General features: G+C 36.9%; 1 protein-coding gene and 1 non-coding gene across 3 annotated transcripts in view; both read right to left on the bottom strand.

Moving 5' to 3' along the window:
• CCSER1 (coiled-coil serine rich protein 1) overlaps positions 1–12,964 on the bottom strand; it is a 733,000-nt gene extending 720,036 nt beyond the window's left edge. For both annotated transcript variants that reach the window (XM_090267946.1, XM_090267945.1), the window contains exon 1: positions 12,637–12,964. The gene's annotated coding sequence lies outside the window, so the exon portion shown is untranslated. The remainder of the gene's footprint in view (positions 1–12,636) is intronic.
• Positions 12,965–21,866: 8,902 nt separating this feature from the next.
• LOC150019272 (U6 spliceosomal RNA) lies at positions 21,867–21,973 on the bottom strand. Its single transcript, XR_016509382.1, has one exon. It is a non-coding gene; the product is annotated as a U6 spliceosomal RNA (small nuclear RNA).
• Positions 21,974–24,568: the final 2,595 nt, after the last annotated feature.

The raw sequence follows: 24,568 nt of genomic DNA, 5'->3' as shown, positions 1-24,568 counted from the left end.
GTTGTCTTGGAAGGTTTCATGGAGTTAGGCCTGTAATGACAGCTGATATTTGCATAGACAGAAAAGATTAAATGCATATTCTGCATGTGTGAGAGTGCTCTAATTTACCTGACATTAACAAAGTAAAAGATCTATGTTTGGATTAATAAGGTGTGGTGAGCTTACAGAGGGCCTCAAATTCCAGGCAGACAGTTCACATTCCTTGACTAAGACAAGAAAAACAAAATGTAGTTTCGGAATGAGGAAGTATCATGTGTAAACACCCATTTAGAGACAGTAAAGAAAACATTTATTGCCCTATATTATATGAAGAACAAGATTGTCAACAAAACATGACAGTCCATTTGTCACACCTCTGATGAGTATATACTGAATCATCTTTGCATAGGTTGAATACAAATACAAGTCCTTTAAAGTGCTGAAATAAATGTATTTGTGGTCAACAATGTATAAATAAAGTTGACCTGCAGCGGACAAGCATACTTCTCATAATCCGATTTTACATGAGTTATACTCAAACTAATAAGTAGAGTAACTTAGTCTATTAACCACTGATGTGAATTTTGTTTGTTGGTTGCTCATGGGGGAAAATGACATTTAATTGACTAAGTAGAAAAACTTACTTAACTAATATACTTGTGAATCTTCCACTAGAATCAATACACTTAGAAGATAAGTGTATTTCCATCATCCATTTTCTGTAAATTACTCAACTGATAGCATTGTCTCTTGCACATAGTGCACACTTAATAAATGATTACAAAATGAATGAAGAACAAATGAATGATAACCTATGCCTACGATACCAATAGTTGAATAATATTAAAGTAACTCAGGACAAAGAAAAAATATGTATACATTAACTTATGTAAACCAGAGCAGGCTTGTTAACATATTGTACCTCTCCTTTTGTGAAGGCTAAATTGTATATATGTCAATTTGGCTTACCTATGGTATTCAATTGTTTAGCCAAACACCGGTCTAGATGTTGCTGTGAAAATATTTTATAGTTATGATTAATATCTATAATTTGACTTTAAGTAAAGCAAATTACCATCAATAATGGGTGGGTCTCATCCAATCATTAGAAGGCCTTAAGAGCAAGATTGAAGTTTCTTGGAGAAGAAGGAATTCTGCCTCAAATTATAACATAGAACACCTGTTTGAGTTTCTAGTCTGTCCTACAGATTTCCAGCCCCCTCAATCATGTGAACCAAATTTATTTTTAAAATCTACATATATATATACACATACATATGTATTTTTTTTTCTGGAGAGCACTGACTGATTCATTTCTCCCTCTCAAAAAAATTAACTAAGGACATCCACACTATTAGAAGAAATGTAGACAAAATAGGTCCCATTATAACATGACACTATATACATGTGTATGTTTGTGCATACACAGATATAACAAAAAATTGATCCAAGTTTTCACTTAATGTCATATAATATTGTAGAAAAAACATTTTAATTTGGTAATATTTGTACAGACTTGTAAACTGGTTTTGTTGGAGGTGTAAACTTCATTGCTTTCTTCTGTTGAAGAAAGTAATCACTGCAGGACCCATCTTATCTGACCACATTCTAAATCAGAGGCCATCATCACTTTTGGATGCTTAGGTTTGACCAGGTGCTGAGGATTCCTGGGGCTATGCTTACACAACACAAATGATTCACATGATTCCAAAAATTCCTCTGTATTTCCTAATAGTTTCATCATAAAACACCTAAATTGAGAGTACACATCGCACTCACTCCTGAAATATTTTTTAAGGCAACTTTTATTCCAGATAGATTAAACATAGTTTTTACAGGAGTGCTTTATCTCCAGTATTATTATTTAAAAAATGGCTCTATCAGTTTTCAATTCATAAAATTAATGATAATCATCTTATTTGTCATAATTCTAAATATTTAGCAAAGAAATTATTAGTCTTCAAAATGAGTTCATTTGAGATGGTTACACAACAACCTTGCTTCATTCATTTTTTACACTCTAAAAATCCTTTCTTTTACATCTAAGTTATTTTGAATCCATATTATTTCTCTAAGGTATATAACTAGATTCTCAAGGGGCAAATTGATAAGGATTAGAGCTTTTTTTAATTCTTTAAAATTGAAACATTCCTGCTAGCTTAGGTAAAACAAAGGAGCAGGAAGAGAACTACATGACCTATGGGATAAATAGTATATGCACTTCAGCACTATGAATGGTAGAATTTCAAAGTGAAAATATTCCCTACATGAGACCACACAACCATTTCCTATGGTTCATGCACTTGAAATACACGGAATTTCTGATCAAAAGATAAACTATGGTATATAATCTATTCTTGGAATGTCCCAATAAGGGAACATATAAACTGGCACACAAACTACCAACATCATGGAAAAGTGATAAATAAGTCAATATCACACCAGTGACAAGATGTATTACATGGAAGTAAAAGTGTTTTTCTATGATGATGTAGTCAATTGTTGCCACATTGGACATTCAGTACAATATATGCGGGGACAGATTACTGGAAACAAAAGCACACTTACTCTTTATGGCTGTCCAGGAAGTCATTAACATGGCTACAAGAAGACAGAGAAAAGAAGTCTACCAACTTCTATTCTCACCAAGGACCATGGATAATTTGGGTACTACAATTGGAAACTAGACTTTGTGCTTCAGCAGGACAGGAATCATATGTATTTCATTAACCAACACATGCAAGGGGCCTATTAACATTTGTTTACTGAATGAAAGGATCCTACCAGCCTCACATGGCCTCAGATCTGCAGACATTTCAAAATGTAGATCTGGGAAATGAGAGGAAAGGATATATTCCAGAGGTGTGACACAATGAATGTGGAGTTGATGCTCTAAATTCTGGTTGGAGGAAGTAAAAAAACAGATTCTCCTTTGACCCTCATTCTCCATAGCAACGTTTACTGCTTTTTCTCTTGCTTCTTTAAACCTTGCAGATCCCCTAATGGCCATGGTACATATGCCATAGTTTCTAGAATTCCTCTAGTCCTTTTACTTTTTCTTCATGACTTTTAGCCTTTTTAGGTTACTCAGTTCCAAGTTCAGTAAAAAAAATTCAGTCCTTGAAAAATCCATGGAGGGAAATATTCAAAGTGAATCTAAATATGAGTCAGGACAGTGGCTAGCACTGGGAGTAGCTCACATAAAATGCACAAAATTCAGGTCACTCTTTAGTCACTCATTTATCAACTACTGAGGATCCTCACATCACTGATTTAGACCAGCTGCTTTAAAAAAGAGCATAGAATACAAAACTTCTGCCCTCACAGAGCTCACAATCTGGTGGGAAAGGCACAAGCATGCAGTAAATTATGATACTTTAAGTGGAGATTTGATAGTGATATAAACAGGCTGTTACAAGAACTCAAAACAGGCCTCTTGCATGAGTTTGGGGTAGGCTATCTTTAATTTATATTTGAATTGGGACTTGAAGAACACACTGGAATAAAACAAATGATAGGTTAGCCATTCCAAGTGAATAATGTAATGTCTTCCAATTGGGAGGCCCGAGGATTGAGGGGGTGGGGGAAGCAAAAAAAAATTGTTGCATAATTTTGCAAGAGAAGTTCAACAGGAGTCTAGTACCCTGGATAGCTCCCTGGCATGAATGGTGATTGGAGAGACTGAGGTCTAGCAGATTGGAAGACAAAATAGAGGATCTCCAGAACTTCAAATTAACCAATCTGTCTTACATTCAAATAAAAACTCACTGGTTTTCAAAATACTTCATCCATTCATTTCCTTCATTAGAACTCGGGGGTTGTGTGTCTTCTCTATCAGCATCCAATAAAACTGATTATATTCCTTAGAAATATCCTGGAAGGCAATTTCTTCCTTCACTGAACAGCACTGTAGGGTCTTTGTCACTTCCTGTTTTAAACAGCACAAATCTGGAACCCTCAAAATTCCCCCAGAGATGCATCATATTATACTCTCCCTCCAATCAACTTACATCCTCCCACTGAAGGACCCTTTATCATTTCAGAAGCTCCCCAGTACCACCACATTTACACCTTGAGGTATGCTATAGGAATACCCTTAAAAGTTAATTTTAGTCATAATGTTGCTATAAGTTTATATCGTTGTTGTGTACAAATCTTAATGATTTTAAAGGCCCATTTAGTAATCTATACTTTATTTTTATAATTACTACTACAGGAGGTACTTTCTAACTAAGTAATTTCCTTAATTAATGAATACTTTGTGTTCTTGGTTCTGCTTATACATGAATATAATATTAAAAATTAAAAACAAAATCAAATAAATATCCTTGAGCTCTCTACCTAATCAGTAAAATTCCTTTGAAAAATTTAAAATCTTGATACATACAGACCCATTGGTTTTGTTATCAATAAGGTATTTTGAATCCTTACCTGAAATAAGTTATTTTTAATCCACATTTCTAATATTGAACCTGAGTTCGGTTTAGAAGTATTTTTCTTCCCTTACCTAACCTGCTCATCTGATGGTTTTGGGATATTTGTGTTTTTCTGCCTTCAAGCTTTTCTTCAATATCTTAAAGAATACTGAGTGTTAGAAAGGAGAACTTACTAAATATATTGCATATATTCAGATTTAAGGCTCCAGCAATTTGTATAACTACAAACAAAACCCAACCAAACAAACAAATATAAAGGCAGTTTTAACAGGAAGAATTGCCTAGAATGTTAGAGCCTACGCTTGTACTTATTTTTACCATGCTTTTATTCATCTATCTTTGTTTGGTTTCACTTATAAACCTGATATAGGTTTGAGATCAATATTTTCCTGCTGTTGTCAAAAACAAACAAGAATCAAAGAAACCACACATACAACAATAACAACTCATTAACAAAACCACAGTATTTACCTATTTCTAGAAAACAGCTAATTGCAGTGAATAGGCACCTAAGAGTTATGATAGGCAGTCTAACTTTGGTTGATGAGGAAGGTATATCACTAAGACACACAGAAGAGTTGAATTAGGGTAGGACACCTGGCTTAACAATCACTTCTTAAACACAGGAATACTGCCAGTTGGTATTAATGAATGAGAAATATCAGAGAAGGCATCATACCTTCTGGAATATATGTCTCCAGCTGTTCTACATTCCAAACATATCATGTACAAATAAGGTTATGAAGGAGGCTAAAGCAGAGTCAGATCATCTAGAAATTAACTGACTAGAAAAGGAGAAACAGGCAAATCCTAAAGAATTCACATGCATCTCCTGCAAATATTTGTATACACATATCACATATGGGTACCAAAAGGATATGTAAGAATGTGTATTTCATTTATCATTGGTAATGCTGTTCAGGAACCCTAGGAACCATAGGAGGAACATTCTTTTTGAAACAGAATGGCTTATACATAATAAGCATTTACACACTGTTTTTTGTCAATGATGATAAGTGATGTAGCTCTATAATGTAAGGGAAGATTACATGTATCAAAATGAGGCACACTGGTGATGGTCAGAACACAGAACAAGAGTGTAAATAGTTCTAAGAAGTCCAGCTAGCCTGAGTATCCAGAGGCATGGCAATATGCCCTAAGTGGTTGACATCATGGAGGTCCAAGGGTGAGTACTAAAAATTGAGCATCCCTCTGGGAGCTGGTAATGTTGAAAGATGTGGGAAAGTGGTATTTTGGGAGGGGTTTCCTGATACATAAAAGGACTCAGAAAATTAGATGGTTTCAGAGGGAGGATCCCAGTCTCTAAAGATATAAAGAAAGCCTAGCTCAAACAGTAGAAGAATTGGTGATAATGGTGGTTTATCAAGATGCTGGAAAAGATACTAGGTGACAAATCAGTTTCAGTTATTAAAAAATAAAAAGCATTACTATACATATGTAATAATATTAGAGCTAGATATCAAGGGTTGACTTGATGTTAAGTCCCAAATTATCAGGCTATGAACAATCCTCCCACTACATAGAAGGATTGGTCCTGAATCAGGGGCATGACTGAGGATCCAGTTAGTGATTAAATTATTCCAGCAACAGAAACAAATTCTGACAAAAGCTACAAAATAGGCCATATCTGAAATACTCAGTTAAACAACCAATTAACTTTTTTATTCTTGATATTATGCATCTACTGTTATTCATGTAATTGACTGATTTAAACACATTAATTATATAGCTTTGTACATTTAGTCGAGAAGAGGGGTTCAGAGCAACCAACTTTAACTTTCTGATTGTTCATTGACTTTTACAGAACCAGTCTTTAAATACTTCCTTTGCTATGAACATTTGAACAGTGACTAAATCCACATTTAAATAAGTGAACTGAAGAATAAAAGCCAAAAAAACAAACTAAATTGATATTACCATATGATATTTCCTTTTCATGGGAGATAAACTGGATTAATAGATGCACCTAAGACCAACTTTGCTTAATCAAGGTACTCAAAGGTCTGTGTGAATCTTTCTGGAAGATAAGCTGCAAGTCTTCAAATATGAAGAATATCTAATGTTTGAACATTATCTACATAAATGCATCTATTCTTAAAATTATACTTGGCTACATTTTGAATTTTCATTAATAAAATGGGAGATTCTGACTAGATAGGATAAGAAAACTGGGCTTGTGTGATACTGAGGATGCACAATATCAGACTGAAAAGAATAAGAAGTTGGAAGCTTCAGCCTTGCAACTCCTTCATCTCTTGTTCTAGTTACACAAGAAGCAAGAACAGCATCATTGAAAATGGCACCAGCAGGTTAGGTAGTACTGGGTTAAATCGGGAAAAAGAAGATACACTTCTTCATACTTTGCTGTCTACTGATTTCATAATTTTTGCATCATTGTAATTTAAAAAAATCAAACTCTGGTATAGATAGCTTGGCAGATCAGAGAGCAGAGCCTCAGTTTCCTTATCTCTAAAATATGCACAAAAATATGTTTATAATTTCAGATGAATCACATGGCATAACATATATAAACTGCTCATGATGTTGGAAGTGTTCAGCCCATTATGGCCATTGCTGCTGTTAATTTTTTTTAAAAAGTCATCATTTGAAAAATAGAAGGGAAAACAATAACTTATGTTCATATATGTTCTAAGACTCTCTTGATTTTAAAGTCTTTCTTACAGTGTCTTTATTTGGAAAAACATAAAACATCCATAGAACAAGGGCATATAGTCATTCAGCCAAGACTTATTGGGTATCCACTGCATATGGGTACTGTTCATCCCTGGTGATACAATATTAAACCAATTACACCAATAAATGTAAGATTAAGACTACAGTAAGTACCACGAGGTAGAGGAACATGGAAATGAAGCAATATGTAACAAGGTAACTGATGTAGCAAAGGAGGCTGAAGAGATAACTGAGCTAATATCTGAAACAGAGAGATGTTGGGGGTTGGGGGTTGAGGGGAAGAGAGAGGCAAAGAGGAAGGAGGAGAAGAAAAGGGAAAGGGAGAGGGAAACTAAAAGATATATGGGATATGAATACATTATCTTTAATCGTGAAAGATGTAGAGGTGTGGTCTAAAATGTATTTCAACAGTTAGTTTTCTACAACATTCCATAATGTGATGCTATTGTTGTGCAGCTAAAATAACTATAATCTTGTACAGAGAAAGAGGATTGCTACACGCCAAGACCAAAAATATCACATAAGAGTCAACAAGACTAAACAAAAAATGGTCAACATTAGTACACTGTGAATATTTTTAGTTTTATAAATGACTATCAGTAAGGTCCTGCTGGGGTCATTACTGTCTGGCTAAATTCTACACTTATGTACTACTTCCCCCAAACAACATATGTGCACAAGAATTAGAAACTCATTTAAATTATTTTTAATTACAGTTAAGATGAAAATTTTCTGGTGGAGAGTATAATACAGTATTTTCCAGGTCTAACCTTAGCTATCTCCACCAGTTGAGAAAAGTACTCAGATATAAAACAGGTGGAAGACACAATCTTCACATTTCACTATACAATGCTCTAGGTCAGTGGTTCTCAAACCTCATTGGATGTAAGAATCACATACAAGACTCCATCTCAGAGTTTCTCATTCAATGAGTCTGTGCTGGGATTGGCACTGTAATAATTCACTGGTGCTGCTGCTCAGGGGACCACATTTTGAGAACAACTACTCTAGGTTAAGAATTTGCCATTAGATGTTTCCTTATAAATGACCTTTAGAGTTTATTTACTTTCAGAACAGAGTTATGGCGTTCAAAATTTAAATCAGTTTAACTGAAATTTCAAAGTTAAAATAAATAAATAAATAAATAAATAGAAATTGTTAATACAATGCAAATAATGCAAAACCAAAAGCTTTTTAAAATTAATCTATGTGCAGGGCCACAACTGAGCCAAACAACAAACTTCATGTGTCAATTATCTAAACAGAAAGCTCTGTAAAAAAATTTTAATGTCATAGCACAGAACCTAGTATGCATTTTCAACAACCACTTTTTCATTTTCTTTAGCCCATATAAAACAGATTAAAATGCAATATAGCAGTTTTAAAATAAAAACTAATAACAATATCTTGGCACTGTATCCATTGCAGTTTAGATTGGTCATTTTTATATTATATTTAGTTTAAGCTACATATTGAAATCTTGCCATCTTTTGTCACTGCTTATCCCACCCCAGACCTTATGTTTTATCGTTAACTGACACTCATGCATAGCAAAATAATACTGTTGAAAGAAGTGGATATAAAGGCAACAGATTTTGTCACTATCAGTAGGAAAATCATGCAGAAGCTGTCAGTCATACAGTGAGAGAGATTATATTATCAGAGTGATAACACCTGTGACATATAGTCCAAAACCAAACTCAAAAGAGACCAATTAACAGCGTCTGGTTTGTACTCTGACTACCTTAGAAATCATCCCATTCCTGTACAAATATAAAATTGGTGATTTAATAGATTTTTCATTTTTCTAATAATGCTTATCTGTTCACTGTCAACAAAAAATATATACAAAACTCTTAATTCAACTAACCTAAAAGTACAATAATTGTCTTCTGTTATTTACTGATAGTCATATTTAATATTTGTACTATTTCTTTACCGTCACCATAACACAGTTCTGCTGTGTCATATTGAAAGACACGCTAAAAGTCAACTCAGATATTTCCCCTTGTAGTCTTAAAAAGAAGAAATGTATTTTAAACATTTCTGTGTATTTATAAAAACAAATATATATACAAAGAAAGATAAGTAAGTTCAGAATGCTTAGAGATAAGACATGTTTCTATTACTAATACAACCTATTTACCAGAAGATAGTTAAACTATCTTTAAAATTGTTGCTACAATTCTAAAATTGTTCTCCACAAGCCATTCATGGAAAATAATGTAAGGATAGATTAACTAGCATGTAGATGCTTAATAATTCCTTACTATTATACAGTTGTTTTTCTACATATCTCATACTTTATTAAGTAGGGTTAAAGATGTACCTCAAACATGCTTCAAAGAGGTTCTTCTATGTGCTACATTGTTATCAATACCAAATTCACCACCTCAGTGTGATGTGGTATATTTAAATATTTAGAGTAAATAATGTCTACAAATATATGTCAAGCTTTTTCTTTTCATCAAAAGGCAATAAAAAGTCAGAATTTTGTTTTCTAAGGTACAGAAACATGTGTTGGCAATTTATTACAAGAATAGAATGTACAGAATGTTTTATATTAAAAACAGACTCACTCTGCACTTGGAACAACAATTGCAACCACTTTGCAATATGTAAATCTATTTCAAATCAAACATATCTTCCCTCATATCTTTTGTTATTTTCTATAATTCCAAGAGACTTGCATCTTATACTTCATATTCTCATCCATAAGCCACTAATCCTATTTATCCTGGAAGATCAAGACCAAGCAATTCTACCTATCTCTGAAGCCTTTTCAAACAAAACCCAGTATGAAATGTTATTATCATGCTCTGAACTCCTGCAGTCCTCATTAGACATGCAATTTCTTATTGTCATGAGTTGTTAACTCTGTTTAAGCATGGGCATAAGATTCCTCCCAAGTGGAGAATAAGCTCCTGAAGAGCAGAGCTAGAAACACTCTACAATGCCTAAATAGTACCTTGCACATAACAGGCTATTATGAGTGCTATGTTGAATAATAAAATGCAATAAAGAGTCAAATAATTATAAAATATATTTTTCATTTGCTACTTCATGAGTTTGACGTACATTTACGTCTATAGTATAAATAACGCATCATGAAAATAAAGTTGCTGATTCTCTGAGTGTCAAAAAACAAAATATTCATAAATATGACAAATATGACTTTAATGATTATAATAATACAGTTTATGAAGCACATTGCAAAATTGTTCTAAAATTCCTCAGTATTTCTTCTACACCGCAATGGTTCAGGAACAACACTCAGTGGGGCTCTCAGTCTACGTCCTAAGGTAACATATAAAACTGCACCTGTGCCAATGTTGAAAATGTATTTTAAACCAATATGAACATAACCAAATCAAACCAACAAATCCTTAACACTACTCTGTCTTCAAAATGAACAGGGGTGGTAAGGAAAGCTACTTTCACACTGCGTGAAGGCAGGGGTGGAATACCCTAGAACAGTTGGCATGTTTTGATCAAAATAAGGAGCTCCATAATTAATATAAAAGAAAGACAAATCACTCTTACAATAGATTGACCAGTTTCTTTCTCTTTCTTCTCTATGATATTATTGAAAGGGTGGTTGCAACATACAATTTCAATGTTTTGAACACAGTGGCCTGGCAGGCAGACCTTATACACCAGCTTAAAATAATAAGCACATTAGGTGGAGGTGGACAAAGGAAAAAAACTGGGACAGTTCTAATAACATAAACAATAAAATATTTTTTAACACATTAATAAGGACACTGCCCTACCATTTCCGTCACAACCCAGTCATTGGTTCTGTAAGATCATAGGCTGCTAACTTTTCAAACACGTGCATATTTGCTAAAACACAGTCGGTAGACACTGTCTCAAGTTATATCTAAGCTTCGAGTTATGCCTTTGTAATTTGTTCTTGTTTAAAAGCAAATAGAAAGAGAAACAGAAACAAACTATGTTGTAGCCTATTATTAATAAATAGTATTTTAGATCTCTTAATAGCTAGTTTTTAATCAGTAGTAATCAATATAAACTCAGCTAAATTTCTACTTCTTTTTCCTCCCCAACACTTTTAATAAAACCAGCTTTACAGTAAAATGTGTGCATATCATTTTTAACAGCCTTTCTTAGGGGGTAGGGATGGAGGGTATGTGTTACATTTCAGTGGGAAGCTATTGAACTGTAAAGATATTAGAAATGAAAGCTGTTGAAATCAAGTGGGTACTTTCTGTCTTGTGGGTCCTACTGATGGCCTGAAGAGTTAAGAGGAGTGGAAACTAAGTACACACAAGCATTAAAGAGCAAGCGATCGTCAAAGAAGCATTTTTCCACCTGTAAAAGACAACTGACTTTCTGAGTTCATTTCATATTATAGGTCCCACAAGAGACAGGGGAAAGCAAAAATCCTTCTGATTCTGTGAAAGAAGAGGGGAGATATGAGAGAAGGAAGAAGGGCGAGACAGAGTGAAGCTTAAGATACACTGAAAGAAACCCCGAGAAATTTCACAACTCTTGGCCATAAATAGTCTTTCTTCTCACTAGGGATACCTCCTCCTTGACATCAGCAAAGCTCAGCCTCCACGCGCTGAGGCACCATTCACAAATCCCTCCGTCACCCCTTCCCGCACCCCTCTTGCCGCACCCCCGCGGGAGATGGTACCATGTGTAGTCCCAGAGAAACAAACCAAGAGATAAGAGGGCCCAAGGGGCCACCTGCGATTTCAGCTCAGGACTGATATTCTTTCCAGGTGAACCAACGCATAGATTAATCAGGAGCGCTAATGCACACAAACAAACACACACACCACACACACACACACACACACACACCCCTCCCGGGAGCCCTTGACGCGCCACCACAAAGCAATTTGTTCACACTAAGTCGCTGCTGTTCCTAAGCTGCCAGGGAGGGTCTCCCATCCAATCCAGGAAGCCAGAGCCAGAGGACAAGCAGGGGGGGGCCCGAGGCGGTCCCGGCTCCAGCACTGCGGCTCCAGCCAGGAGCCCCGGGCTCCCCGCCCCCTCCATCTCCTCTCCCCCACCGCCCTCCTCGCAGCCGCCCTCGCCCCGGCGCCAGCAGCTGGGTCGCCCCTACCTGCGGGATGCGGGTGGCGAGGAAGAGAAGCGGCCCAGAGCCTGCGCCAACTCTTGCCTCCTTGGCCGGCCACACTCCGCATAGTCCTGGAGCGACGGCCGCGGCCCCGGGGAGCAGAGCGACAGGAGCACGGAGTGAAGGGCCACGCAGCGCCCGGAGTCACGGACCAGCAGCGAGCGAGCCCCTCCGCCCCCTCCCACCCACCCGCAAGGCCAGGTCTCAGCGCCGCGCACGCACTGCCGCTCCCGCTCCCGGCGCCCCAGGCCTGGGCAGGAGCTGCTCCTGAGCAGCCAGACCACTGCGCGGTCACCTGCCCAGCGGTCTTCCCGGCATCCGCCTGAGGCTGGCCCCAGTGCAGCGAAGACACGACGCGCGACCCTCCGGGCTCAGAGGCATCAGGGGCGTTACTACCTTGAGGGCTCCGCGCTGCTTGTTAAGGCTCTTCCCGGGCACTCCGGGGTTTATGTCTTCTGGGCACTGGGGTGTCTTTCCTGGATCCCCTCCTCTGCCCTCCCTCCCCTTCTCGGCTGTTGGGCTCCTTCTCTCCACTTCCAGGTGCACAGAGTCGAGCTGCGTTATTTAATAATCCTCCTGCTCCTCTTGCCTGCGCCGGCAGAGCAGCTCTGCCTGAGCCACCGCTTCCCAGCCAGTCATGTTGTTGAGAGAGGCGGATTGGCAGTCGGTCGCCGACTATTTGTGGTAAGAGAGAGAAGAGCAGAGCAAGAGGAGGGCAGGGGAGGGACGTGGGGAGGCGCTTCCAAGTGTGTGAGTGCGCGGAGTGTGACCGTGTGGGGAGCCGGAGAGCCGGGGAGCCACCTCCCAGGCACACAGCGTTTCCGACTGTGAGGAGGGCGGTGGCAAGCGCGGCCTTTATAGGATTTGTGGGGGAGGGGCTGGGGCGGCGCCGGGCCAACGGCGTCCTCCGGTTTCCACACACGCATACTCACACATCGACGAACGCACACCCACTGCTGGCCTGCTGCTGAGTTTTCATTTTAGGGAAAGCCCGTATCCGTCCGTGCTGACTTGGCTTTCCCCTTAGCCTATCCTTTTGCTTAAGTCGAGTCCAAGTGCAGAGACAGGTCAAGAGAGAAAGGGGTGGGGGGGCTAAAGCTCAAGGAACGACTCTGAGGATGCTGAAAATGCACTGGATCTTTTCTCCAAACCATCGATATTGTCTTCTTTCTCTTCCTCCTCTCAGGGAGGAAATTGTGAGGCTCTTTCTCCCCTTTTCACCCACACCCAACCTATTAACATTCTGACAGGTCTCTCTTCCCTTCAGGACAGCTCGTCAGGTTTCTTTCCTGAAAGCAAGTCACACCTTCCAGGAACCATTTACAGCAATCGATTTTTCTAGAGGATAATGGAAGCATTGGGACTGTGAACTGGAGTGGAACTTGGGTTCCTACACATATGGTCCTCGAAAACGCAAAATTACAAACAGAACCAGCTACCATGTTGGCATCGTTTGACAGATGGCCCCATGGAGAAAATTTTCCAGTTTAGAGACAGAGAACACTCCAGTTACATGGTGCTGTTACTTATGTAATTTACTTTCCCTACATTTTCTCTCCCATTGCACTGCCTCAGTTTACACTGGGTCCTGAACTCTTTCCCATCTATCCCCTTCTTTATCTCCACTCCTATATATTTATGTCTTTAGCGGGCAGTACAGCAGATGGAATGCATTTAACTGTGTATGTGAAACACTTTTTAACCCATTATCTTGGTGTGTAGGACCATTTCTCATTGGATAATACTCGTACATCCCCAGTGTTAAGTTTGTACACCTGACATCACATCCCTTATACCCTAATTAGCCTCCTGCCCAGATTACAGGCTATTTGTGATCTGGTGTATTACTGTATTGGGAAACAGAGTCCAGGAATCAAGCAATCTATATTTCTTTCAAGGATGTGTGTGTGTTTTCTAAGTAATCTAACTGGCTATGATCTGACTTCAGAAATGTGAATCAATTGGGTGTAAAATCAAGGTTTATTTCTGAATGAGTGTTAGTCATTGATGTGTATTTTTGGCATGAATAAAACCCTGCTTTTGGAATGGGGAAACTGTGGAAAACTTTTTTCTCATAAATGTGACAAGTATTTAGGAGGCTGTGAGGTGGCGGGAAGGTTGACAACTCAGTTATTATATATCCTATCCTTGTTAGTAGTAGCTCATGACCATTGCTATGTCTTTAGGTTTTGCACATTGATTTTCCTTTCCCCTAATTCCTTTGTGTCTCATATAAAGAGTTTAGGGTCTAAGTCCGTCAAAAGTGGCTTAAGCATCTATCAGTAATTAAGAAAGGGAAGCAAGTTCAGACCAATGGACAAATATATCAATAACATATAAATACAGGACATAATAGCTTCTTTGATTAAGCATTGGAAAATGGACACACTAACAAAGGATTTTGGAACTTAATGTGTGTGTGCCTGTGTTTTAAAATGATATTATCATTCAATTTCACAGATGACAAAAGTCAGGTTTGGGGAAGAAGTAGTAATTAGGTCACAAACAGATCAAGTGGTGAAGCTAGAACTCAACCTTAGTCTATCTTACTCTACTGTCCATACAGCCTCCTATTCAGAACTCCTGGCTTAGTTGAAAATTTAAATACTTTCTTTAGAGCTTTTGATAATCATAAAATGAGCTGACCTACAATCTTTTGGAATGATCCTTGTACCTTTTCTTTCTTTTCCATTGAAAGAAGGGTTTACAAAATGTTCATTTCTATGGGTTGGGAAAGGATTTAAGGCTGTCCTAACTACTTAGGCTTAAAAATGAAAAAAGTAGGAAATTTTTTATAAATGATATCCCTGATTTGAACATTTTCACTGAGCTAATAAATACGAGGAGGGACCCTAAAACTGGAATTTATTTATAAAAAGTTGTGTATTTATTCTTACATGTTTAAACTTAAGTCACCTTCAAAGTACTCGCTACCTAATGCTATACACCTATCAAGATGCTTTTGAATTCCAGCCATGAAGGAGGCCTAAATTGACATGCTCCATCTCCCTCCACAACTAAGAAGGAATACAACTACCGCAAAACCAGAAATAACCAGAAGTTCCAGAAAATAAAGCTACATGAAAGTCCAACGTATGAAGTTATAAAGAAGTGGTGCACATCTGGACAGGTAGGAGGGACAAAGCCAGGGCAGAGAGGTCAAGTTTTACTGGTGGCAGCAGCTGCGGCAACAGCAACGGAACAGCGGTAAGCACAGTCACCTGTATTTAAGGGGAGGTGAGAAGTACCTTGGGAGCACTCCTAGCTGCAGCCCAAACCGTCAGCTCACGATTCCAATGCCAGGGAAGGCAGATCCCCCAATGCCTCGGACTGTGAGAACCAGAAGGCATGGGGATGGAGGCAGAGGCTCCTGGTCTCTCAGAGGAGAGTAAACAGCAGAAATCCATCTTGGAACCCTGCCCCCACACAAAGCACCACAGTGTGGTGAGAAGTGTCACCTGGTAGTGATGAGTGCATGGGGCTCCACCCCCCTATAGCATAGGAGGTGTGACAGCCCCACCAGGAAGCAAAGGTAAACACAAAACTGTCAGGATTGCACAGATCATAATAGAGATCCCAGTGATGCAGCATATCAGCCAGCAAATATTTAATGTAAGAACTCAGCAGATAGGAAATCTTTCTGAGGCTCAGTTCAGAGCTTTGGTTATGTGAACGATATAACCAAACCTAACAGCAGACCTTAAACAAGATGGGTAAGGAATGAAGGCTAGTCCTGCTGAAATGAATGACAACATATATGAAGCTAGTGGTGAGGGAAAGAAAACCAGGGATCAAATCAACAAATTGAAACATAGGGAAGGAACAAACAGTCAACCAGTGCAGAAAGAGGAAACTAAAAGTGAGGAAAATGAGGAGGGGATCAGAGACCTATGGGACAGCTATAAGCGGGCCAACATCTGAATCATAGGGTTGCCAGAAGATGAAGAAGAAGAACTAGAAATTGAAAAAATTATGTGAAAAAATAATGAAGCAGAACTTCCCTAACTTGGGGAAGGAAATAGACTCATAGATCCAGGAAGCACAGAGAGTTCAAAAAAAAACTGGACCCATGGAGAACCACTCCAAGACACATTATAATCAAAATGTCAAAAATAAAGAATAAAGAGAGAATCTTAAAAGCAGTAAGAGAGAAGAAGAGAATTATGTACAAAGGGGTCCCAAAAAGACTATCAACTACTTTCTCAAAAGAAACTCTGCAGGCAAGAAGGGACTGGCAAGAAATATTCAAAGTAATTGAAAGCAAAAACCTACAACCACGATTACTCTATCCAGCGAAGCTGTCATTCAGAATAGAAGGGCAGAAAAAGTGCTTCCAGGACAAAGTAAAACTGAAGGATTTCATCAGATCCAAACCACTGTTATATAAAATGTTAAAAGGACTTGTTTAGGAGAGAGAGGATCAAAACTATGAACATTAAAATAAAAACTGTGTCACAACAACCAACAATAGCAGCTAGGGAATCGAAACAAAGGCAAACTAAGTAGGCAACAAGAGTGGGAAAAGAATTATAGGTATGGGGAACATTGTAGGGGGAGGTCAGCAGGGAGGGGGAAGGGAAAGGGAGAGAGATGGTACAGGAATTAAGAAGCATAGTAGGATGGAGTGGAGTAGATAGGAAAATGCTGAGAAGAACTATATGCATAACCAATGGGCGTGGACGAAGGGTGGGGGACAACTGGAGGGAGGGCGGCCACTGGTTGGAGGGGGACAAAGGGAAAAGAAATTGGGACAACTGTAACAGCATAACCAATAAATCATATTAAAAAAATTAAAAAATTTTAAAAGATGCTTTTTCCACTGCTCAAAAAGAGTTTTTGGAACTTTTCAGTTTTGATGCATTTTAGTGCTTCTGCTATTTTTTGTTTTACCTCTTCCACATCAGCACAACTTTTCCCTTCGAAGACTTTTTCATCCAGAGAAACAAAAAATGGCACCAGGGTTGAGATCAGGTGAATAAGGAGGGTGGGCCATGGAGGTCTTGCTGTTTTTGGTCAAAACTGCAGAAAACTCAGAGTGGTGTGGGCAGCTGTGCTTGTAAATCACCCATCATGAAATAGGCAAATACGTTGAAAGAGTCTTCAAAAAATATTTACTAAAGCCAAACGCATCCTCTCACAACAATGCCAGCTGGTACACTGGTACAGATGGGTTCCTAGAACACTCACCTAGTTGGAGGAGTGGGAGGGAAACCTGTAATACAAGAAGCCTGCCCTCCAGAAGATAATTTTGGGTTTGTTTGCATTCCCCATTTTACGTGGTCTATTTAAGAGCTGTAAATAGATATAGTTTTAAGGTTTTGTCCCGCTTTAAGAATGATGCTTAATTGTATTAGGCAAGTTTTTAGTGCTTTTATTGTCCTAGTTCTCTATTTAATTGTCATCAATAATGATAACTTAATAATGACTCTATATTGCATACCTCAAAATTATATATTAGACCAGATATTTCAAGGACATTTTTGGTAACCACAACTGATGGCAATTTTCACACTCTCAATTGCATCCCTAATTAGTGAGAACCATGACAATCTGTCCATTGCCTTTTTTCATTAAGTTATTAAATAAAGTCAGCATTTCTCACGTAATTTTCTAACAATTTTGCTTTCCAAATAAAGTCTAGAGTTTATATGTACTAGACAAAAAATGTACATATACATATTTATATATATGTATATATAAATGTCACCTGAAACACACTTCTAACAAGTTGATTCATTTTAACTATTTTGTATTTGTTAAAAAAAGACTGTACTAGAAATCCCATTTACAAATTATAATAATATTTTAGAAGTTAACTAAATAAATTATTCTCTTTTAATATTGTTTAATGTTTCAAGTAGAAGTTCCCACATCACTACACTTTGAATGATATAATTTTTGTTGTGATAAGAAAACAGAAAGCTAATGACTCTTTCCAGTTTGTTCATTTTCATCTCCTATGCTTGCTTCTGTTTGGTTCCCAAGTGCATTTAACTGGCAAGTTCAATGAAGATTTGGCATTGCACCATTTGATGAAAGCAGAAAAATTAGGTTGCCAATTACATATGTGCACCTTAAGTGCACTGTATTCCCACTGAAGTTATGAGCCAAATTAGAAATTCTTCAGTAGTGATACCTAAAAAGTAAATTAGTGCCTAGGGAAAATGGAGGGGAATAAATTTTTTTTATTTTCAATCCTATTACTATAATGAAATTCATGAGATGTTTTAGAAAGTGAATTAACTTTAAAACATTTGCAAACAATGCTTGTAGATGCAGTATCAGAAAATAAATTTAAAAGTTGCATTTCTCTTTTTCTGTCCTTACTATTTTTGTGTTCTAATTTACTTCATACCCTATAATGAGTACACAGTCATTGCGAAGGCCATTTTCTCCCTTTGCTTGAACTTAACAGTAAAATAAAAAAATAAAAGAAAGAAAAGAAAGAAATGAAATGAGAAAATGAAAGGTTTGGTATTAACATTTTGGATTTCTTCCGTAACACTACAATATAAATTATCCTTTGGTAGCAACAGTTGTAAAATAAAAATGGCATTATGCCTACCTTAGAGCAGCAGGAGCCTGAAGCAATCACTTGATTCAAGATCAAGGACTGGTGATAAAGGGTGGGATTTCTCAGCTGCAGTTCAGGGTCCAGAGAGCATAGGAGAAACTGAATCTTAACATTGTATTAATTGTGGCAGCCTACTTACTGGTAGGCAGAACACAGTAGATGCAAATTTAGATAGAATTATTTTTCTGAAATCTAGTAGAGATAATGATATTTGGTAAGTTGTCTTTTTTTTTTTTTTTTTTTCCAGGAGAAATTATGCCAGGTGTCAGAACAGCAAAGTCTATTCATGTTCTTGCACTGTGGAGGAAACTAATAGGCCAGGCAGGTCAACTGATCAGGATTTCAAACAGGAATCCTTGGCAGAACCTAAGCCCAGAAGACTGGGTCAAAAGATTCCCTGCATCAGCTGTCTTTGATCTGGGAACTACACAGGGGACAAACACAGTAACAAGAGTATTAAGGTGAATATATGCCACTGTCCTTGTCATTGAGCCACCAGGCTCCTGGTTTAAAAAGTGATCTAGTTCTAAGCCCATTTAAAGGGCTGAAAGGAAACAAAGCAGAGAGTGTGGAGAAGCATTGATTACCCAGTAACTGAGGTGATTTCCAGGGGAAACTCTTCAGTTTAGAGAGCTGGAAATAGTTGAGGTGGTGGAAGGAGGAGAGCTGACAACACTGATATTCTCTGAATTTACATCTCTTTGTTTTTTAAGGGAAGTAAACTGTACTAAAAATAATACAAAAGGAGATTTTCTAAGTAGATCCCCAGTAATTTTATTGTTTTTTGTGATTAATGATGTCTTTGGAGAATGACCTCAGGATTTCTCACCTTCATATGAGGTAATTTTCATCTCTGAATACTTATCTCCTCTGATTGTAATATTAAAAAATATATCTAATCCAATTAATTGGTTCATTTGTTGAGGTCTATGAGCTACAGTTATCAAAGTGATTTTTTAATTGGGTTTTGAGTTGTTCTATTATGGTTGTCTCCAGACATCTATGTGTTTGTAGTCATTTCATTGAAATAAACAAACTTGACATATATTTTTAGAGAAATTATCAGTTGAAGCATCTCTAAAAATAGTATATTGATAAAATCTGAAAGCATAATAAATTTATGTATAATTCATAAAAATAGGTCTAATGATAACAGCACAAGAACTGTAACATAACAGTAATAGTTCTCTGTGCTATTACATAGCAAAAATAGACAGTGCTAATAAAATAATCTAAACTATATTAAACCAGTACTTAAGCAGGTTGGAAACTGGTTTTACAATCTGTCAGTTTCTACACTGGCAGTTTCAAAAATCAGATCTCTTTCTAACAAAACATCTCAACAGGAGACATAGACATGTGAATTCTAATTAAAATGTAGAAAATACATTTCCTTGTTTTTGTGATTTGTATAAAATTTCTCTCACACATTGAATTCTAGACTTATGAAGTCATGTAAAATGGATGTCATTTTTATTTTGCCAAACCTATACAATGTTTAATGAAAATTTTAACTTCAATAATGAATGTATATGTTATCATGAATTGAAGTGTTTTTCTAAATTTTTTGGTCACTCAGTAAGGAGATTCAATTTTTAATCATACAGATGTAGAAGATGAAGTGGAATCATTTGTATGTTTTTATGTGGCCTTGATCTGCTGAGGGCTAATGTCATTGCTTTATATTCACTTACCATGTATTCCGTAAATAAAAACAATACTAAATTTTGCTTACTTTCTGGGAAAAGTAAACATAAATGAGATACTTAACCCTGTAATGGAAAAGTTGTTTACATTTTATATCTGGGTGAATAGTAATTTCTCTGCTTTCTTAGCCTTTACATACCATACAAACCAAAATGTGCCATGTATGAAATATAACTATTTTTAATGTTACATATTGCTATGTATTGAATAAGTGTTTAAGAACCAATAGTAATGTAATTTAAATTAAAGTAATATAAATTACAGTTAAAATAACACATTTACATTTAAATAGATCTTAATTTTTATTTTCACTCCCCATCTTCAACATCTCGTATGTTTTCTAAAAATTTAAGTTAATGTTAAAGTTAGCAAGCACTTTTGACTTCTGTCATTTTGGGATTTAATATGTGCTGATGTATACATCTAAATCACTCACATCCCTAACTTATCATTAAGATATAATGGTGTTTTTCTTTGCACTGTCCCAATTCTACAGTGTTATTCAAATATTAATATTTTAACAAACAAGTGGGTATTGAGATAGGAGTGAATGATTAAACCACCATGTAATTGCATGTTTCCAATATGGCTGTCACAAAATATCCCATTTCATACTGACTACTTACAATGAGATGTTGAAACAGTTCTGATTGAATGATAAGGGTTATTATCCCTTCTGCTTGAACCTAGGCAAATTTTATGACTGACCACACCAATGGAATATAGTGAAAATTATGTCATGTAATTTCCTAGATTAGGTAATAAAATTGGCAGGGACTTTATCTTTGTTCTCTTGGAACCTTGCTGCCTGTTATATGGAAGACCTGTAGCCTATATAAGACCCAAATGGAGAACTGATGACCCCAGCCCTTGGCATCATCTTACAGACTCCACATGCAAATAGCACTAATATGTCCGCCATCATGAAAGTATGTCCTCCAGCTCCAAATCTATCTATCTCCTGCCAATCACGTGGAGCAGAGACAAACTATTAGGTTTTTTTTTTTTAAAGTATATTTTATTATGTTGTTAGAGTAGTTTCAATTTTTTCCTCTTTGCTCCCCTCTGCCCCTAACCCTCCTTCCCTTCAGCAGTCCCACCCCACCTTAGTTCATGTCCATGGGTCATGCATATCAGTTCTTTGACTTCACCCTTTCCTATATTATTCTTGATTTTCCCCTGTCTATTTTGTGCCAACTGATTATGCTGCTTAATTCCTGCTCCATTTCCCCATTTCTCCCTCTTCTCCATCCCAGCTGATAACCCTCCAAATGATCCCCATACCCATTATTCTGTTCCTATTCTGGTTTGCTTAGTTGGATTTTGTTCTTATTTTTTTAGATTCAAAAATATGGAACGCTTCACAAATTTGCATGTCATCCTTCTGCAGGGGCCATGCTAATCTTCTCTGCATCATTCCAATTTTAGTATAGGTGCTGCCGAAGCAAGCACTGTATTAGTTTTTTATTTCTGCATAACAGATTGCTACAAACATAGTTGCTTAGATCAGTTCTGTAGATCAGAATTCTTGCAAAGTATGGCTAGTTTTCTGCTCAATATCACAAGCTTGAAATCAAGGTGTTATCCAGGTTGAGTTTACACCTCCATCTGGAGGCTCTGGGGCAGAAATCAGCTTCCTAGCTCTTTCTGGTTGTTGGCAGAATTCAGTTCTTAAAGTATGAAAGAGGTCTCTGTTTCCTTGACATGTGTCTTCTTCCCCTTTAAGCCAATAACATTTGCTTTGACTCATTCTCATGCTTCAAGTCCTTAACTTTGTCTTCTTCTACCAACCAGAGAAAATTCTCCCACTAGACTAAAATCCAATGGTGAGCCCATGACTGATTTACTTCTCATATATCCCCAGTGCCTAGTTGAAGCAAAATAATATGTGACACAAAAGATGGTGCATATGACTGTAGCTTTACTTTATCATTTCCTGAAAATTATATGTAACACAAAATTCATATTGTTCATTATCCCTTCAAGAGCCTTTATTTTCCTTCTAACTATTGGCAATATTTTTTCTTTAAACATCTTTCATAAGTTATCTTTCTTCTTGAACTGACTTTGAAAAGAAAATTTTAAAATGAGGGTACTCTTCCAAACTTATTTTTAAAGGCCAGCATTAACCTGTTACCAAAACCAGACAAGAATGCCACAAGAAAAGAAAATTATAGAACAATATCTCCGATGAACATAGATACAAAAATTCTCAACAAATGCTAACAAACTGAATTCAACAATACATTAAAAGGATCATACTCCACCATTAAGTGGTTTTATTCCAGGGAAGAAAGGATAGTTCAGCATCTGCACATCAGTCAAGATTATATGCCACATTAACAAAATGAAGAATGAAAATTATGATTATCTCAACAGATGCAGGAAAATAATTTTGCAACAGTCAACATATATAGGCAATGTACCTCAACAAAGGTCAAATATGATAAGCTCATGGCTAACATTACTCTCAATGTGAAAAGCTAAAAGCTTTCCAAGATAAGGAAAAAAACAAGGATCCTCACTTGAACCACTTTCATTCAGCATAGTATCAAAGTCCTCCCATCTGAAGAATTTAGGCGAGAAAAAGGAATTAAAAGCATTCAAGTTTAAAGAGAAAAAAAAAAACTGTTACTATTCACAGATGACCTGACATAGAAAATCCTAAGTAGTCAATCAAAAATATATATATATATATTAGAGCCCTGACCCATGTAGCTCAGTTGGTTGGGTGTTGTCCCACAAAATAAAAGGTCACCAGTTTGAGTCCTGGTCAGGCACATGCCTAGGTTGGGGGTTCAGTCCTGGTGGGGGTGCCTTTGAAATGCAACCATGTGTGCATTCAAGAGGCAACTGATACAATAGCTAAATGCTGGAAACAGCCTAAGTGCCCATCTGTAGATGAGTGTATCAAAAAACTGTGGTACATTTACACAATGGAATACTATACAGCAGAGAGAAAGAAGGAACTCCTGCCATTTGCGACAACATGGATGGAACTAGAGAGAATCATGCTTAGTGAAATAAGCCAGGAAAAGAAAGAAAAATACCATATGATATCACCTAATACAGGAAACTAAAGAACAACATAAACAAATGAACTGAATAGAACAAGGAGCAGAATAACTGTCAATGGTGGGAGGGGGGAGGGAGAGAATGGGGATAAGTAAGGGAAGGGTTTAGTCAAGGAACATGTATAAATGACTCATGGACATGGACAACAGGGAGGGATATGATTGTGGGAGAAGGGGTGGGCTGGGTGGGGGGGAGCATTGGGGAAGAAAATGGGACAGCTGTGATTGAAAAACAAAAAAACTAAAATTAAAAAAAAAGAGGTAACTGATCAGTGTTTCTCTTCCTCTTCCTCTCTTTCTCCCTCCCTTCCCCTCTCTCTAAAAATAAATAAAATATTTTTAAAAACTGTTAGAACAAATAAACAAATTCAGTAAAGTTTCAGGATACAAAAGTCAATGAGTGAAAATTTATTACATTTATATACACAAATAATAAACTATCACAAAGAGAAATTAAGAAAATAATCCCACTTCCAATAGTGTCAATAATATCTAGAAATAAATTTAATCAAAGAGGTAAAAGGCTTGTATAATGAAAACTACAAGATATTAAAGAAAGAAAGTGCAGTAGATACAAATAAATGAAAGATATTTCTTGCTCATAGATTGAAAGAATTAATATTGTTGATATATCCAGACTACCCAAAGCTATCAACAAATTTAACACAATCTCTTATCAGGATTACAATGTTATATTTCACAAAAATAGAACAAACAATCCTAAAATTTGTATGGAGCTATAAAAGACTATGAAATGCCAAAGCAATCTTGAGAAAGAAGGACAAAACTGGAAGCATCATGCTCCCTAATTTCAAACAATATTACAATGATTAATAATGAAAAATAAATTGGCATAAAACCAGACACATAGATCAATGAAACAAAATAGAGAACCCAGAAATAAACACACATATATGACAAAAGAGTCAAGAATATGCAATGAGGAAAAGACAGTCCTTTCAATAAATGATGC

This window comes from Furipterus horrens, unplaced genomic scaffold (assembly GCF_987537825.1).
Source record: "Furipterus horrens unplaced genomic scaffold, mFurHor1.1.pri manual_scaffold_2, whole genome shotgun sequence".
Lineage (NCBI taxonomy): Eukaryota > Metazoa > Chordata > Mammalia > Chiroptera > Furipteridae > Furipterus > Furipterus horrens.
The sequence above is the reverse complement of the archived record's forward strand: the minus strand, read 5'-3'. Positions and strand labels throughout refer to the sequence as shown.